The following is a 17,500-nucleotide window of genomic DNA, read 5'->3' as shown; positions in this document are numbered from 1 at the left end:
CAGGCAACTTTCGAGGGACATACTTTTCGCAACAAGCTTCCACTAGGAAAGCATAGGCAACTCGTTCGAACGTCAAAGCCAACCAAATGGCAATTACCCGAGGGACACGCTTTTCGCAAGGCACCTTCCACTAGGGAAGCGCAGGCAACCCGAAGGCGAGTCGAAGACAACCCGAGGGACATGGAGGAATGCACCAGTGGAGTTCGCTGCACAGGCAGGGATCCGTCCAACTCGCACAAACCGAACACAACTCACGCGCCACGACGTACACTGTGCACCAGCCCCCCAAAACGAATCACCCCCCGAAGGACTAAGAAGCCCGACGAACGCGCAAAAACATTTAGAGAGGCCGAGCAAGCACCGGTTAGCGCGAATGCAAATAACAAACGCAACAGGCAACTTTCGAGGGACATACTTTTCGCAACAAGCTTCCACTAGGAAAGCATAGGCAACTCGTTCGAACGTCAAAGCCAACCAAATGGCAATTACCCGAGGGACACGCTTTTCGCAAGGCACCTTCCACTAGGGAAGCGCAGGCAACCCGAAGGCGAGTCGAAGACAACCCGAGGGACATGGAGGAATGCACCAGTGGAGTTCGCTGCACAGGCAGGGATCCGTCCAACTCCACAAACCGAACACAACTCACGCGCCACGACGTACACTATGCACCAGCCCCCCAAAACGAATCACCCCCCGAAGGACCAAGAAGCCCGACGAACGCGCGAAAACATTTAGAGAGGCCGAGCAAGCACCGGTTAGCGCGAATGCAAATAACAAACGCAACAGGCAACTTTCGAGGGACATACTTCTCGCAACAAGCTTCCACAAGGATAGCACAGGCAACTCGTTCGCACGCCAAAGCCAACCAAATGGCAATTTAACCGAGGGACATGCATTTCGCAAGGCAACTTGTACAATTACCCGAGGGACATGGCATGCTTGCCAAGGCCGTGGCTTGGCATGCTTGCCAAGGCCGTGGCATGACATGCTGCTGGACAAGGCCGTGGCAAGGCATGCTGATGGCCGAGGCCGTGGCAAGGCATGCTGATGGTCGAGGCCGTGGCAAGGCATGCTGATGGCCGAGGCCGTGGCGTGGCATGCCATGCTGCTGGACGAGGCCGTGGCGTGGCATGCCATGCTGCTGGCCAAGGCGTTGGCATGGCATGCTGCTGCTGGCCAAGGCTTGGGCTTGCCATGCTGCTGGCAAAGGCCGCGGCATGGCATGCTGCCGGCCAAGGCTTTGGCATGCCATGTTGCTGGCCAAGGCCGTGGCATGGCATGCTGCTGGCCAAGGCCGTGGCATGACATGCTGGCCAAGGCCGGGGCATGGCAAGCTGCTGGCCAAGGTCGTGGCATGGCACGCTGCTGGCCAAGGCCGGGGCATAGCACGCTGCTGGCCATGGCCGTGGCATGACAAGCTTGCCAAGGCCGGGGCATGGCGTGCTGCTGGCCAAGGCTTTGGCATGCCATGTTGCTGGCCAAGGCTGTGGCATGGCATGCTGCTGGCCAAGGCTGTGGCATGGCATGCTGCTGGCCAAGGCCGTGGCATGACATGCTGGCCAAGGCCGGGGCATGGCATGCTGCTGGCCAAGGCCGTGGCATGGCATGCTGCTGGCCAAGGCCGTGGCATGACATGCTTGCCAAGGCCAGGGCATGGCATGCTGCTGGCCAAGGCTTTGGCATGCCATGTTGCTGGCCAAGGCTGTGGCATGGCATGCTGGCCTAGGCCAACGTGCCACCGCCACCACCGCGGGCCGCCACTCGACGCATCCCGTGCTTGGCTATGTAGTTTCGATGCCACAAGCCAATGCCACAAGCCAAGCGATGGCATGTGCCAAGCGCCCGCCTAGGCATAGGCGTGGCCTGTGGCCTGGCCATGCTGGCCAGCCTTAAGGGAGGTGCCCCCCCCCTTATAATAGCCTGTTAAGCCCTTTTCAATCTGGCAGGAGGAAACATCGACCATGTTCGAGGAGTCATAATGGGGTTTTTTTAAAAAGTAATGGTTTTTTGCCAAAACTTACAACATGAAAGTTGTAGGAAATAATTTAATACACCATAAAAAAAATTATAAAAAAATATTTGGCCACCGGAAATATTTTATTTTAATTTATTTCGATTTTAATACTTAAAAAATAATAAAAATTACTAAAAATACTCAAAAAATTCTAGAAAAATTCCAACAATTATAAGATGAGGCACTAGTAATTATAGTAATTTTTTTAATTATTTTTTTATTTTTTATTTATTTTATTATAATTTTTATGAGTAAATAAATAATTAAAAAGCCCGACGAACGTGCAAAAACTCTTAGAGATACCGAGCAAGCATCGGATAGCTCGAATGCACATAACAAACGCAACAGGCAACTTCCGAGGGACATACTTTTCCCAACAAGCTTCCACTTGGGAAAGCACTAGCAACGTGTTCACAAGTCAAAGCCAACCAAACGGCTATTACCCGAGGGACATGCATTTCGCAAGGCAACATATACGTAAGTCAAAGCCAAACCAAATGGCAATTACACGAGGGACAGGATTGCTTGCCAAGGGCATGGCATGCGATGTTCTAGCCCAAGGCCAAGGCACGCCACGCTGCGGGACAAGGCCGTGGCATGGCATGCTGCTGGCCTAGGCCTTGGCATGGCATGCTGCTGGCTTTGGCTGGGCTGCCTTGGCCGTGGCATGGCATGCTGCTGGCCTTGGCCTTGGCATGGCATGCTGCTGGCTTTGGCTGGCCTGCCTTGGCCGTGGCATGGCATGCTGCTGGCCTTGGCCTTGGCATGGCATGCTGCTGGCTTTGGCTGGGCTGCCTTGGCCTTGGCATGGCATGCTGCTGGCCTTGGCCTTGGCATGGCATGCCGCTGGCTTTGGCTGGGCTTCCTTGGCCGTGGCATGGCATGCTGCTGGCCTTGGCCTTGGCATGGCATGCTGCTGGCTTTGGCTGGGCTGCCTTGGCCGTGGCATGGCATGCTGCTGGCCTTGGCCTTGGCATGGCATGCTGCTGGCTTTGGCTGGGCTGCCTTGGCCGTGGCATGGCATGCTGCTGGCCTTGGCCTTGGCATGGCATGCTGCTGGCTTTGGCTGGGCTGCCTTGGCCGTGGCATGGCATGCTGCTGGCCTAGGCCTTGGCATGGCATGCTGCTGGCTTTGGCTGGGCTGCCTTGGCCGTGGCATGGCATGCTGCTGGCCTTGGCCTTGGCATGGCATGCTGCTGGCTTGGGCTGGGCTGCCTTGGCCGTGGCATGGCATGCTGCTGGCCTAGGCCTTGGCATGGCATGGTGCTGGCTTTGGCTGGGCAGCCTTGGCCGTGGCATGGCATGCTGCTGGCCTTGGCCTTGGCATGGCATGTTGCTGGCTTTGGCTGGGCTGCCTTGGCCGTGGCATGGCATGCTGCTGGCCTTGGCCTTGGCATGGCATGCTGCTGGCTTTGGCTGGGCTGCCTTGGCCGTGGCATGGCATGCTGCTGGCCTTGGCCTTGGCCTTGGCATGGCATGCTGCTGGCTTTGGCTGGCCTGCCTTGGCCGTGGCATGGCATGCTGCTGGCCTTGGCCTTGGCATGGCATGCTGCTGGCTTTGGCTTGCCTGCCTTGGCCGTGGCATGGCATGCTGCTGGCCTAGGCCTTGGCATGGCATGCTGCTGGCTTTGGCTGGCCTGCCATGCCCGTGGCATCGCATGCTGCTGGCCTTGGCCTTGGCATGGCATGCTGCTGGCTTTGGCTGGGCTGCCTTGGCCGTGGCATGGCATGCTGCTGGCCTTGGCCTTGGCATGGCATGCTGCTGGCTTTGGCTGGCCTGCCGTGGCCGTGGCATGGCATGCTGCTGGCCTTGGCCTTGGCATGGCATGCTGCTGGCTTTGGCTGGGCTTCCTTGGCCGTGGCATGGCATGCTGCTGGCCTTGGCCTTGGCATGGCATGCTGCTGGCTTTGGCTGGGCTGCCTTGGCCGTGGCATGGCATGCTGCTGGCCTTGGCCTTGGCATGGCATGCTGCTGGCTTTGGGTGGCCTGCCTTGGCCGTGGCATGGCATGCTGCTGGCCTAGGCCTTGGCATGGCATGCTGCTGGCTTTGGCTGGCCTGCCATGCCCGTGGCATGGCATGCTGCTGGCCTTGGCCTTGGCATGGCATGCTGCTGGCTTTGGGTGGCCTGCCTTGGCCGTGGCATGGCATGCTGCTGGCCTTGGCCTTGGCATGGCATGCTGTTGGCTTTGGCTGGGCTGCCTTGGCCGTGGCATGGCATGCTGCTGGCCTTGGCCTTGGCATGGCATGCTGCTGGCTTTGGCTGGCCTGCCTTGGCCGTGGCATGGCATGCTGCTGGCCTTGGCCTTGGCATGGCATGCTGCTGGCTTTGGCTGGCCTGCCTTGGCCGTGGCATGGCATGCTGCTGGCCTTGGCCTTGGCATGGCATGCTGCTGGCTTTGGCTGGGCTGCCTTGGCCTTGGCATGGCATGCTGCTGGCCTTGGCCTTGGCATGGCATGCTGCTGGCTTTGGCTGGGCTGCCTTGGCCGTGGCATGGCATGCTGCTGGCCTTGGCCTTGGCATGGCATGCTGCTGGGTTTGGCTGGCCTGCCTTGGCCGTGGCATGGCATGCTGCTGGCCTTGGCATGGCATGCTGCTGGCTTTGGCTGGGCTGCCTTCGCCGTGGCATGCCATGCTGCTGGCCTTGGCCTTGGCATGGCATGCTGCTGGCTTTGGCTGGGCTGCCTTGGCCGTGGCATGGCATGCTGCTGGCCTTGGCCTTGGCATGGCATGCTGCTGGCTTTGGGTGGCCTGCCTTGGCCGTGGCATGGCATGCTGCTGGCCTTGGCCTTGGCATGGCATGCTGCTGGCTTTGGCTGGGCTGCCTTGGCCGTGGCTTGGCATGCTGCTGGCCTTGGCCGTGGCATGGCATGCTGCTGGCTTTGGTTGGCCTGCCTTGGCCGTGGTATGGCATGCTGCTGGCCTTGGCCCTGGCATGGCATGCTGCTGGCTTTGGCTTGCCTGCCTTGGCCGTGCCATGGCATGCTGCTGGCCTAGGCCTTGGCATGGCATGCTGCTGGCTTTGGCTGGCCTGCCATGCCCGTGGCATCGCATGCTGCTGGCCTTGGCCTTGGCATGGCATGCTGCTGGCTTTGGCTGGGCTGCCTTGGCCGTGGCATGGCATGCTGCTGGCCTTGGCCTTGGCATGGCATGCTGCTGGCTTTGGCTGGGCTGCCTTGGCCGTGGCATGGCATGCTGCTGGCCTTGGCCTTGGCCTTGGCATGGCATGCTGCTGGCTTTGGCTGGCCTGCCTTGGCCGTGGCATGGCATGCTGCTGGCCTTGGCCTTGGCATGGCATGCTGCTGGCTTTGGCTTGCCTGCCTTGTCCGTGGCATGGCATGCTGCGGGCCTAGGCCTTGGCATGGCATGCTGCTGGCTTTGGCTGGCCTGCCATGCCCGTGGCATGGCATGCTGCTGGCCTTGGCCTTGGCATGGCATGCTGCTGGCTTTGGCTGGGCTGCATTGGCCGTGGCATGGCATGCTGCTGGCCTTGGCCTTGGCATGGCATGCTGCTGGCTTTGGCTGGCCTGCCTTGGCCGTGGCATGGCATGCTGCTGGCCTTGGCCTTGGCATGGCATGCTGCTGGCTTTGGCTGGGCTGCCCTGGCCGTGGCATGGCATGCTGCTGGCCTTGGCCTTGGCATGGCATGCTGCTGGCTTTGGCTGGGCTGCCTTGGCCGTGGCATGGCATGCTGCTGGCCTTGGCATGGCATGCTGCTGGCTTTGGCTGGGCTGCCTTGGCCGTGGCATGGCATGCTGCTGGCCTTGGCATGGCATGCTGCTGGCTTTGGCTGGGCTGCCTTGGCCGTGGCATGGCATGCTGCTGGCCTTGGCCTTGGCATGGCATGCTGCTGGCTTTGGTTGGGCTGCCTTGGCCGTGGCATGGCATGCTGCTGGCCTTGGCATGGCATGCTGCTGGCTTTGGCTGGGCTGCCTTGGCCGTGGGATGGCATGCTGCTGGCCTTGGCCTTGGCATGGCATGCTGCTGGCTTTGGCTGGCCTGCCTTGGCCGTGGCATGGCATGCTGCTGGCCTTGGCCTTGGCATGGCATGCTGCTGGCTTTGGGTGGCCTGCCTTGGCCGTGGCATGGCATGCTGCTGGCCTTGGCCTTGGCATGGCATGCTGCTGGCTTTGGCTGGGCTGCCTTGGCCGTGGCATGGCATGCTGCTGGCCTTGGCCTTGGCATGGCATGCTGCTGGCTTTGGGTGGCCTGCCTTGGCCGTGGCATGGCATGCTGCTGGCCTTGGCCTTGGCATGGCATGCTGCTGGCTTTGGCTGGGCTGCCTTGGCCGTGGCTTGGCATGCTGCTGGCCTTGGCCTTGGCATGGCATGCTGCTGGCTTTGGTTGGCCTGCCTTGGCCGTGGCATGGCATGCTGCTGGCCTTGGCCTTGGCATGGCATGCTGCTGGCTTTGGCTTGCCTGCCTTGGCCGTGGCATGGCATGCTGCTGGCCTAGGCCTTGGCATGGCATGCTGCTGGCTTTGGCTGGCCTGCGTTGGCCGTGGCATGGCATGCTGCTGGCCTTGGCCTTGGCATGGCATGCTGCTCGCTTTGGGTGGCCTGCCTTGGCCGTGGCATGGCATGCTGCTGGAATTGGCCTTGGCATGGCATGCTGCTGGCTTTGGCTGGGCTGCCTTGGCCGTGGCATGGCATGCTGCTGGCCTAGGCCTTGGCATGGCATGCTGCTGGCTTTGGCTGGGCTGCCTTGGCCGTGGCATGGCATGCTGGTGGCCTAGGCCTTGGCATGGCATGCTGCTGGCTTTGGCTGGCCTGCCTTGGCCGTGGCATGGCATGCTGCTGGCCTAGGCCTTGGCATGGCATGCTGCTGGCTTTGGCTGGGCTGCCTTGGCCGTGGCATGGCATGCTGCTGGCCTTGGCCTTGGCATGGCATGCTACTGGCTTTGGCTGGCCTGCCTTGGCCGTGGCATGGCATGCTGCTGGCCTAGGCCTTGGCATGGCATGCTGCTGGCTTTGGCTGGCCTGCCTTGGCCGTGGCATGGCATGCTGCTGGCCTAGGCCTTGGCATGTCATGCTGCTGGCTTTGGCTGGGCTGCCTTGGCCGTGGCATGGCATGCTGCTGGCCTTGGCCTTGGCATGGCATGCTGCTGGCTTTGGCTGGGCTGCCTTGGCCGTGGCATGGCATGCTGCTGGCCTTGGCCTTGGCATGGCATGCTGCTGGCTTTGGCTGGGCTGCCTTGGCCGTGGCATGGCATGCTGGTGGCCTAGGCCTTGGCATGGCATGCTGCTGGCTTTGGCTGGCCTGCCTTGGCCGTGGCATGGCATGCTGCTGGCCTTGGCCTTGGCATGGCATGCTGCTGGCTTTGGCTGGCCTGCCTTGGCCGTGGCATGGCATGCTGCTGGCCTAGGCCATGGCATGGCATGCTGCTGGCTTTGGCTGGGCTGCCTTGGCCGTGGCATGGCATGCTGCTGGCCTTGGCCTTGGCATGGCATGCTGCTGGCCTTGGCCTTGGCATGGCATGCTGCTGGCTTTGGCTGGCCTGCCTTGGCCGTGGCATGGCATGCTGCTGGCCTAGGCCTTGGCATGGCATGCTGCTGGCTTTGGCTGGGCTGCCTTGGCCGTGGCATGGCATGCTGGTGGCCTAGGCCTTGGCATGGCATGCTGCTGGCTTTGGCTGGCCTGCCTTGGCCGTGGCATGGCATGCTGCTGGCCTAGTCCTTGGCATGGCATGCTGCTGGCTTTGGCTGGGCTGCCTTGGCCGTGGCATGGGATGCTGCTGGCCTTGGCCTTGGCATGGCATGCTGCTGGCTTTGGCTGGCCTGCCTTGGCCGTGGCATGGCATGCTGCTGGCCTTGGCCTTGGCATGGCATGCTGCTGGCTTTGGCTGGGCTGCCTTGGCCGTGGCATGGCATGCTGCTGGCCTTGGCCTTGGCATGGCATGCTGCTGGCTTTGGCTGGGCTGCCTTGGCCGTGGCATGGCATGCTGCTGGCCTTGGCCTTGGCATGGCATGCTGCTGGCTTTGGCTGGGCTGCCTTGGCCGTGGCATGGCATGCTGGTGGCCTAGGCCTTGGCATGGCATGCTGCTGGCTTTGGCTGGCCTGCCTTGGCCGTGGCATGGCATGCTGCTGGCCTAGGCCTTGGCATGGCATGCTGCTGGCTTTGGCTGGGCTGCCTTGGCCGTGGCATGGCATGCTGCTGGCCTTGGCCTTGGCATGGCATGCTGCTGGCTTTGGCTGGGCTGCCTTGGCCGTGGCATGGCATGCTGCTGGCCTTGGCCTTGGCATGGCATGCTGCTTGCTTTGGCTGGGCTGCCTTGGCCGTGGCATGGCATGCTGCTGGCCTAGGCCTTGGCGTGGCATGCTGCTGGCTTTGGCTGGGCTGCCTTGGCCGTGGCATGGCATGCTGGTGGCCTAGGCCTTGGCCTGGCATGCTGCTGGCTTTGGCTGGGCTGCCTTGGCCGTGGCATGGCATGCTGCTGGCCTTGGCCTTGGCATGGCATGCTGCTGGCTTTGGCTGGGCTGCCTTGGCCGTGGCATGGCATGCTGCTGGCCTAGGCCTTGGCATGGCATGCTGCTGGCTTTGGCTGGGCTGCCTTGGCCGTGGCATGGCATGCTGCTGGCCTAGGCCTTGGCATGGCATGCTGCTGGCTTTGGCTGGGCTGCCTTGGCCGTGGCATGGCATGCTGCTGGCCTAGGCCTTGGCATGGCATGCTGCTGGCTTTGGCTGGGCTGCCTTGGCCGTGGCATGGCATGCTGCTGGCCTAGGCCTTGGCATGGCATGCTGCTGGCTTTGGCTGGGCTGCCTTGGCCGTGGCATGGCATGCTGCTGGCCTTGGCCTTGGCATGGCATGCTGCTGGCTTTGGCTGGGCTGCCTTGGCCGTGGCATGGCATGCTGCTGGACTTGGCCTTGGCATGGCATGCTGCTGGCTTTGGCTGGGCTGCCTTGGCGGTGGCATGGCATGCTGCTGGCCTAGGCCTTGGCATGGCATGCTGCTGGCTTTGGCTGGGCTGCCTTGGCCGTGGCATGGCATGCTGGTGGCCTAGGCCTTGGCATGGCATGCTGCTGGCTTTGGCTGGCCTGCGTTGGCCGTGGCATGGCATGCTGCTGGCCTTGGCCTTGGCATGGCATGCTGCTGGCTTTGGGTGGCCTGCCTTGGCCGTGGCATGGCATGCTGCTGGCCTTGGCCTTGGCATGGCATGCTGCTGGCTTTGGCTGGGCTGCCTTGGCCGTGGCATGGCATGCTGCTGGCCTAGGCCTTGGCATGGCATGCTGCTGGCTTTGGCTGGGCTGCCTTGGCCGTGGCATGGCATGCTGGTGGCCTAGGCCTTGGCAAGGCATGCTGCTGGCTTTGGCTGGCCTGCCTTGGCCGTGGCATGGCATGCTGCTGGCCTTGGCCTTGGCATGGCATGCTGCTGGCTTTGGCTGGGCTGCCTTGGCCGTGGCATGGCATGCTGGTGGCCTAGGCCTTGGCATGGCATGCTGCTGGCTTTGGCTGGCCTGCCTTGGCCGTGGCATGGCATGCTGCTGGCCTTGGCCTTGGCATGGCATGCTGCTGGCTTTGGTTGGCCTGCCTTGGCCATGGCATGGCATGCTGCTGGCTTTGGCTGGGCTGCCTTGGCCGTGGCATGGCATGCTGCTGGCCTTGGCATGGCATGCTGCTGGCTTTGGCTGGGCTGCCTTCGCCGTGGCATGCCATGTTGCTGGCCTTGGCCTTGGGGCTTGGCTGCCTTGGCTGCGGTTCTTATCACTAGACGTGCGTTGCGTGCGAAGGCGTGCAAAGGCGTGCGCGACCATGCGCGCAACACGCGCACCGTGGTCAAAAGACCACGCGCGCGGTATTCGCACAGGCCACGCTGCCCACGCCGCTGGCATGCCAGGCCAGGCTGCCCTGGCCGGCCGCATGCCAGGCCGCCCAGGCCGTGCGCATGCCATGCCGTGCTGCCCAGGCCGGCTGCATGCCAGGCCGCCCAGGCCGTGCGCATGCCATGCCGTGCTGCCCACGCCGCGGGCATGCCAGGCCAGCTGCATGCCAGGCCGCCCAGGCCGTGCGCAAGCCATGCCGTGCTGCCCACGCCGCGGGCATGCCAGGCCGGCTGCATGCCAGGCCGCCCAGGCCGTGCGCATGCCATGCCGTGCTGCCCATGCCGCGCGCATGCCAGGCCGCCCACGCCCGCGCGCATGCCACGCCATGCTGCCCAAGGCCGCGCCCAGGCCGCGCAAGGCCGCGCCCAGGCCGCCCAAGGCCGCGCCAAGGCCGCGCCCAGGCCGCGCCCAGGCCGCCCATGGCCGCGCCCGAGCCGCCCAAGGCCGCGCCCAGGCCGCGCAAGGCCGCCCAAGGCCGCCCAAGGCCGCGGTCCAGGCCGCCCAAGGCCGCGGCCGAGCCGCCCCAGGCCGCAGCCCAGGCCGCGGTCGAGCCGCAGTGCATGTAACCCAAGGCCGCAGCCCAGGCCGCGCCCAACATGGGGCGTACCTGCCACTGCCTTGCCCTGGGCAAGGGAGGTGCCCCCCCCTTATAATAGCCTGTTAAGCCCTTTTCAATCTGGCAGGAGGAAACATCAAGCATGTTCGAGGAGTCATAATGGGGTTTTTTTAAAAAGTAATGGTTTTTTGCCAAAACTTTCAACATGAAAGTTGTAGGAAATAATTTAATACACCATAAAAAAAATTAAAAAAAATATTTTTTTACAGAAAATATTTTATTTTAATTTATTTCGATATTAATACTTAAAAAATAATAAAAATTAATAAAAATGGTCAAAAAATTATGGAAAAATTCCCATAATTAAAGGATGATTCACTAGTAATTATAGAAATTATTAAATTATTTTTTTCATTTTTTTTATTTTATTTTGATTTTTTTATGCCAAATAAGGGCTTTAAAAATTCGAAAAGCTCCAGAAAAATTGCAAAAAAATAGGGAATGACATTTAAAATTGATTGTAGTGCATTTTTAATTGTGTTGCACGGTTTGGGTAAGATTATAAAAGAATCATGTTCAAAAAGATCGATCGAGGCGGTGGCACGCCATGGCCTTGGCCTTGGCCTTGGCCTTGGCCATGCCTTGCACAGGGACTTGGCCTTGCCCACTGCCTTGGCCTTGGCTTTGGCCTTGGCCTTGGCATGGCATGGCATGCTCGCCGAGGCCGTGGCATGCCTTGCTGCTAGCCAAGGCCGTGGCGTGGCATGCTCGCCCAGCCCGTGGCATGCCGTGCTCGCCCAGCCCGTGGCACGCCATGTTGGCCCAAGGCATTGGCATGGCATGCCGGCCAAGGCATGCTGGCCAACGCTGCACAAGGCGGTGCCATGGCATGGCATGCTGACCAAGACCGTGCCATGGCATGCTGGGCGAGGCCGGGGCATGGCATGCTGGCCGAGGCCGTGGCTTGCCATGCCGCCACGGCCGTGGCATGCCGGGCAACGGACCGGCATGGCCCAGCCCGTGGCACGCCATGTTGGCCCAAGGCATTGGCATGGCATGCCGGCCAAGGCATACTGGCCAACGCTGCGGCACGGCGTGCTGGACAAGGCGGTGCCATGGCATGGCATGCTGACCAAGACAGTGCCATGGCATGCTGGCCGAGGCCGTGGCATGGCATGCTGGCCGAGGCCGTGGCATGGCATGCTGGGCAGCGCGGTGGCAAGGCATGGGGGCCGAGGCCGTGGCATGGCATGTTGGGCAACGCCGTGGCAAGACATGCGGGCCGAGGCCGTGGCATGGCATGCGTGCCGAGGCCGTCCGTGGCATGGCATGCGGGCCGAGGCCGTGGCACGACATGTTGGCCAAGGCTAAGGCATGGCACGCCGGGCAACGCGGTGGCACGGCATGCTGGGCAACGCGGTGGCAAGGCATGCGGGCCGAGGCCGTGGCATGGCATGTTGGGCAACGCCGTAGCAAGGCATGCGGGCCGAGGCCGTGGCATGTCATGCGAGCCGAGGCCGTGGCATGGCATGCGGGCCGAGGCCGTGGCATGGCAAGTTGGGCGACGTCGTGGCAAGGCATGCGGGCCGAGGCCGTGGCATGTCACGCGGGCCGAGGCCGTGGCATGGCATGCGGGCAGAGGCCGTGGCATGGCATGTTGGGCGACGCCGTCGCAAGGCATGCGGGCCGAGGCCGTGGCATGGCATGTTGGGCGACGCCGTAGCAAGGCATGCGGTCCGAGGCCGTGGCATGTCATGCGGGCCGAGGCCGTGGCATGGCATGCGGGCCGAGGCCGTGGCATGGCATGTTGGGCGACGCCGTAGCAAGGCATGCGGGCCGAGGCCGTGCCGTGGCATGCGGGCCGAGGCCGTGGCATGGCATGCGGGCCGAGGCCGTGGCATGGCATGTTGGGCGACGCCGTAGCAAGGCATGCGGTCCGAGGCCGTGGCCTGTCATGCGGGCCGAGGCCGTGGCATGGCATGGCATGCGGGCCGATGCTGTGGCATGGCATGCGGGCCGAGGCCGTGGCATGGCATGCGGGCCGAGGCCGTGGCATGGCATGTTGGGCGACGCCGTAGCAAGGCATGCGGGCCGAGGCCGTGGCATGTCATGCGCGCCGAGGCCGTGGCATGTCATGCGCGCCGAGGCCGTGGCATGGCATGCGGGCCGAGGCCGTGGCATGGCAAGTTGGGCGACGTCGTGGCAAGGCATGCGCGCCGAGGCCGTGGCATGGCATGCGGGCCGAGGCCGTGGCAAGGCATGTTGGGCGACGCCGTAGCAAGGCATGCGGGCCGAGGCCGAGGCCGTGGCATGTCATGCGGGCCGAGGCCGTGGCATGGCATGCGGGCCGAGGCCGTGGCATGGCATGTTGGGCGACGCCGTAGCAAGGCATGCGGTCCGAGGCCGTGGCATGTCATGCGGGCCGAGGCCGTGGCATGGCATGCGGGCCGAGGCCGTGGCATGGCATGTTGGGCGACGCCGTAGCAAGGCATGCGGGACGAGGCCGTGCCGTGGCATGCGGGCCGAGGCCGTGGCATGGCATGTTGGGCGACGCCGTAGCAAGGCATGCGGTCCGAGGCCGTGGCATGTCATGCGGGCCGAGGTCGTGGCATGGCATGCGGGCCGAGGCCGTGGCATGGCATGTTGGGCGACGCCGTCGCAAGGCATGCGGGCCGAGGCCGTGGCATGGCATGTTGGGCGACGCCGTAGCAAGGCATGCGGTCCGAGGCCGTGGCATGTCATGCGGGCCGAGGCCGTGGCATGGCATGCGGGCCGAGGCCGTGGCATGGCATGTTGGGCGACGCCGTAGCAAGGCATGCGGGCCGAGGCCGTGCCGTGGCATGCGGGCCGAGGCCGTGGCATGGCATGCGGGCCGAGGCCGTGGCATGGAATGTTGGGCGACGCCGTAGCAAGGCATGCGGTCCGAGGCCGTGGCATGTCATGCGGGCCGAGGCCGTGGCATGGCATGCGGGCCGAGGCCGTGGCATGGCATGTTGGGCGACGCCGTAGCACGGCATGCGGGCCGAGGCCGTGGCATGTCATGCGCGCCGAGGCCGTGGCATGGCATGCGGGCCGAGGCCGTGGCATGGCAAGTTGGGCGACGTCGTGGCAAGGCATGCGGGCCGAGGCCGTGGCATGGCATGCGGGCCGAGGCCGTGGCAAGGCATGTTGGGCGACGCCGTAGCAAGGCATGCGGGCCGAGGCCGTGGCATGTCATGCGGGCCGAGGCCGTGGCATGGCATGCGGGCCGAGGCCGTGGCATGGCATGCGGGCCGAGGCCGTGGCATGGCATGTTGGGCGACGCCGTAGCAAGGCATGCGGTCCGAGGCCGTGGCATGTCATGCGGGCCGAGGCCGTGGCATGGCATGCGGGCCGAGGCCGTGGCATGGCATGTTGGGCGACGCCGTAGCAAGGCATGCGGGCCGAGGCCGTGCCGTGGCATGCGGGCCGAGGCCGTGGCATGGCATGTTGGGCGACGCCGTAGCAAGGCATGCGGTCCGAGGCCGTGGCATGTCATGCGGGCCGAGGCCGTGGCATGGCATGCGGGCCGAGGCCGTGGCATGGCATGTTGGGCGACGCCGTAGCAAGGCATGCGGGCCGAGGCCGTGGCATGTCATGCGGGCCGAGGCCGTGGCATGGCATGCGGGCCGAGGCCGTGGCATGGCAAGTTGGACGACGTCGTGGCAAGGCATGCGGGCCGAGGCCGTGGCATGTCATGCGGGCCGAGGCCGTGGCATGGCATGCGGGCCGAGGCCGTGGCAAGGCATGTTGGGCGACGCCGTAGCAAGGCATGCGGGCCGAGGCCGTGGCATGTCATGCGGGCCGAGGCCGTGGCACGTCATGCAGGCCGAGGCCGTGGCATGGCATGTTTGGCAACGCCGTGGCAAGACATGCGGGCCGTGGCATGGCATGGCATGCGGGCCGAGGCCGTGGCTCGACATGTTGGCCAAGGCTAAGGCATGGCACGCCGGGCAACGCGGTGGCATGGCATGCTGGGCAACGCGGTGGCAAGGCATGCGGGCCGAGGCCGTGGCATGGCATGTTGGGCAACGCCGTAGCAAGGCATGCGGGCCGAGGCCGTGCCATGGCATGCGGGCCGTGGCCGTGGCATGGCATGTTGGGCGACGCCGTCGCAAGGCATGCGGGCCGAGGCCGTGGCATGGCATGTTTGGCAACGCCGTGGCAAGACATGCGGGCCGTGGCATGGCAAGGCATGCGGGCCGAGGCCGTGGCATGGCATATTGGGCAACGCCGTGGCAAGGCATGCGGGCCGAGGCCGTGGCACGGCATGCGGGCCGAGGCCGTGGCATGGCATGTTGGGCGACGCCGTAGCAAGGCATGCGGGCCGAGGCCGTGGCCGTGGCATGGCATGCGGGCCGTGGCCGTGGCATGGCATGGCATGGCATGCGGGCCGAGGCCGTGGCATGGCATGTTGGGCAACGCCGTGGCAAGGCATGCGGGCCGAGGCCGTGGCATGGCATGATGGCCGAGGCCGTGGCATGTCATGCGGGCCGAGGCCGTGGCATGGCATGCGGGCCGAGGCCGTGGCATGGCATGTTGGGCGACGCCATAGCAAGGCATGCGGTCCGAGGCCGTGGCATGTCATGCGGGCCGAGGCCGTGGCATGGCATGCGGGCCGAGGCCGTGGCATGGCATGTTGGGCGACGCCGTCGCAAGGCATGCGGGCCGAGGCCGTGGCATGGCATGTTGGGCGACGCCGTAGCAAGGCATGCGGTCCGAGGCCGTGGCATGTCATGCGGGCCGAGGCCGTGGCATGGCATGCGGGCCGAGGCCGTGGCATGGCATGTTGGGCGACGCCGTAGCAAGGCATGCGGGCCGAGGCCGTGCCGTGGCATGCGGGCCGAGGCCGTGGCATGGCATGCGGGCCGAGGCCGTGGCATGGAATGTTGGGCGACGCCGTAGCAAGGCATGCGGTCCGAGGCCGTGGCATGTCATGCGGGCCGAGGCCGTGGCATGGCATGCGGGCCGAGGCCGTGGCATGGCATGTTGGGCGACGCCGTAGCAAGGCATGCGGGCCGAGGCCGTGGCATGTCATGCGCGCCGAGGCCGTGGCATGGCATGCGGGCCGAGGCCGTGGCATGGCAAGTTGGGCGACGTCGTGGCAAGGCATGCGGGCCGAGGCCGTGGCATGGCATGCGGGCCGAGGCCGTGGCAAGGCATGTTGGGCGACGCCGTAGCAAGGCATGCGGGCCGAGGCCGTGGCATGTCATGCGGGCCGAGGCCGTGGCATGGCATGCGGGCCGAGGCCGTGGCATGGCATGTTGGGCGACGCCGTAGCAAGGCATGCGGTCCGAGGCCGTGGCATGTCATGCGGGCCGAGGCCGTGGCATGGCATGCGGGCCGAGGCCGTGGCATGGCATGTTGGGCGACGCCGTAGCAAGGCATGCGGGCCGAGGCCGTGCCGTGGCATGCGGGCCGAGGCCGTGGCATGGCATGTTGGGCGACGCCGTAGCAAGGCATGCGGTCCGAGGCCGTGGCATGTCATGCGGGCCGAGGCCGTGGCATGGCATGCGGGCCGAGGCCGTGGCATGGCATGTTGGGCGACGCCGTAGCAAGGCATGCGGGCCGAGGCCGTGGCATGTCATGCGGGCCGAGGCCGTGGCATGGCATGCGGGCCGAGGCCGTGGCATGGCAAGTTGGGCGACGTCGTGGCAAGGCATGCGGGCCGAGGCCGTGGCATGTCATGCGGGCCGAGGCCGTGGCATGGCATGCGGGCCGAGGCCGTGGCAAGGCATGTTGGGCGACGCCGTAGCAAGGCATGCGGGCCGAGGCCGTGGCATGTCATGCGGGCCGAGGCCGTGGCACGTCATGCAGGCCGAGGCCGTGGCATGGCATGTTTGGCAACGCCGTGGCAAGACATGCGGGCCGTGGCATGGCATGGCATGCGGGCCGAGGCCGTGGCTCGACATGTTGGCCAAGGCTAAGGCATGGCACGCCGGGCAACGCGGTGGCATGGCATGCTGGGCAACGCGGTGGCAAGGCATGCGGGCCGAGGCCGTGGCATGGCATGTTGGGCAACGCCGTAGCAAGGCATGCGGGCCGAGGCCGTGCCATGGCATGCGGGCCGTGGCCGTGGCATGGCATGTTGGGCGACGCCGTCGCAAGGCATGCGGGCCGAGGCCGTGGCATGGCATGTTTGGCAACGCCGTGGCAAGACATGCGGGCCGTGGCATGGCAAGGCATGCGGGCCGAGGCCGTGGCATGGCATATTGGGCAACGCCGTGGCAAGGCATGCGGGCCGAGGCCGTGGCACGGCATGCGGGCCGAGGCCGTGGCATGGCATGTTGGGCGACGCCGTAGCAAGGCATGCGGGCCGAGGCCGTGGCCGTGGCATGGCATGCGGGCCGTGGCCGTGGCATGGCATGGCATGGCATGCGGGCCGAGGCCGTGGCATGGCATGTTGGGCAACGCCGTGGCAAGGCATGCGGGCCGAGGCCGTGGCATGGCATGATGGCCGAGGCCGTGGCATGTCATGCGGGCCGAGGCCGTGGCATGGCATGCGGGCCGAGGCCGTGGCATGGCATGTTGGGCGACGCCATAGCAAGGCATGCGGTCCGAGGCCGTGGCATGTCATGCGGGCCGAGGCCGTGGCATGTCATGCGGGCCGAGGCCGTGGCATGGCTTGTTGGGCGACGCCGTAGCAAGGCATGCGGGCCGAGGCCGTGGCATGTCATGCGAGCCGAGGCCGTGGCATGGCATGCGGGCCGAGGCCGTGGCATGTCATGCGGGCCGAGGCCGTGGCATGGCATGCGGGCCGAGGCCGTGGCATGGCATGTTGGGCGACGCCGTAGCAAGGCATGCGGGCCGAGGCCGTGGCATGGCATGCGTGCCGAGGCCGTGTCATGGCATGTTTGGCAACGCCCTGGCAAGACATGCGGGCCGTGGCAGGGCATGGCATGCGGGCCGAGGCCGTGGCTCGACATGTTGGCCAAGGCTAAGGCATGGCACGCCGGGCAACGCGGTGGCATGGCATGCTGGGCAACGCGGTGGCAAGGCATGCGGGCCGAGGCCGTGGCATGGCATGTTGGGCAACGCCGTAGCAAGGCATGCGGGCCGAGGCCGTGGCATGGCATGCGGGCCGTGGCC

Source organism: Camellia sinensis, chromosome 6 (genome assembly GCF_055761805.1).
Source record: "Camellia sinensis isolate YWXY chromosome 6, ASM5576180v1, whole genome shotgun sequence".
NCBI classification, from domain to species: Eukaryota; Viridiplantae; Streptophyta; class Magnoliopsida; order Ericales; family Theaceae; genus Camellia; species Camellia sinensis.
Note: the sequence above shows the minus strand (reverse complement) of the source record.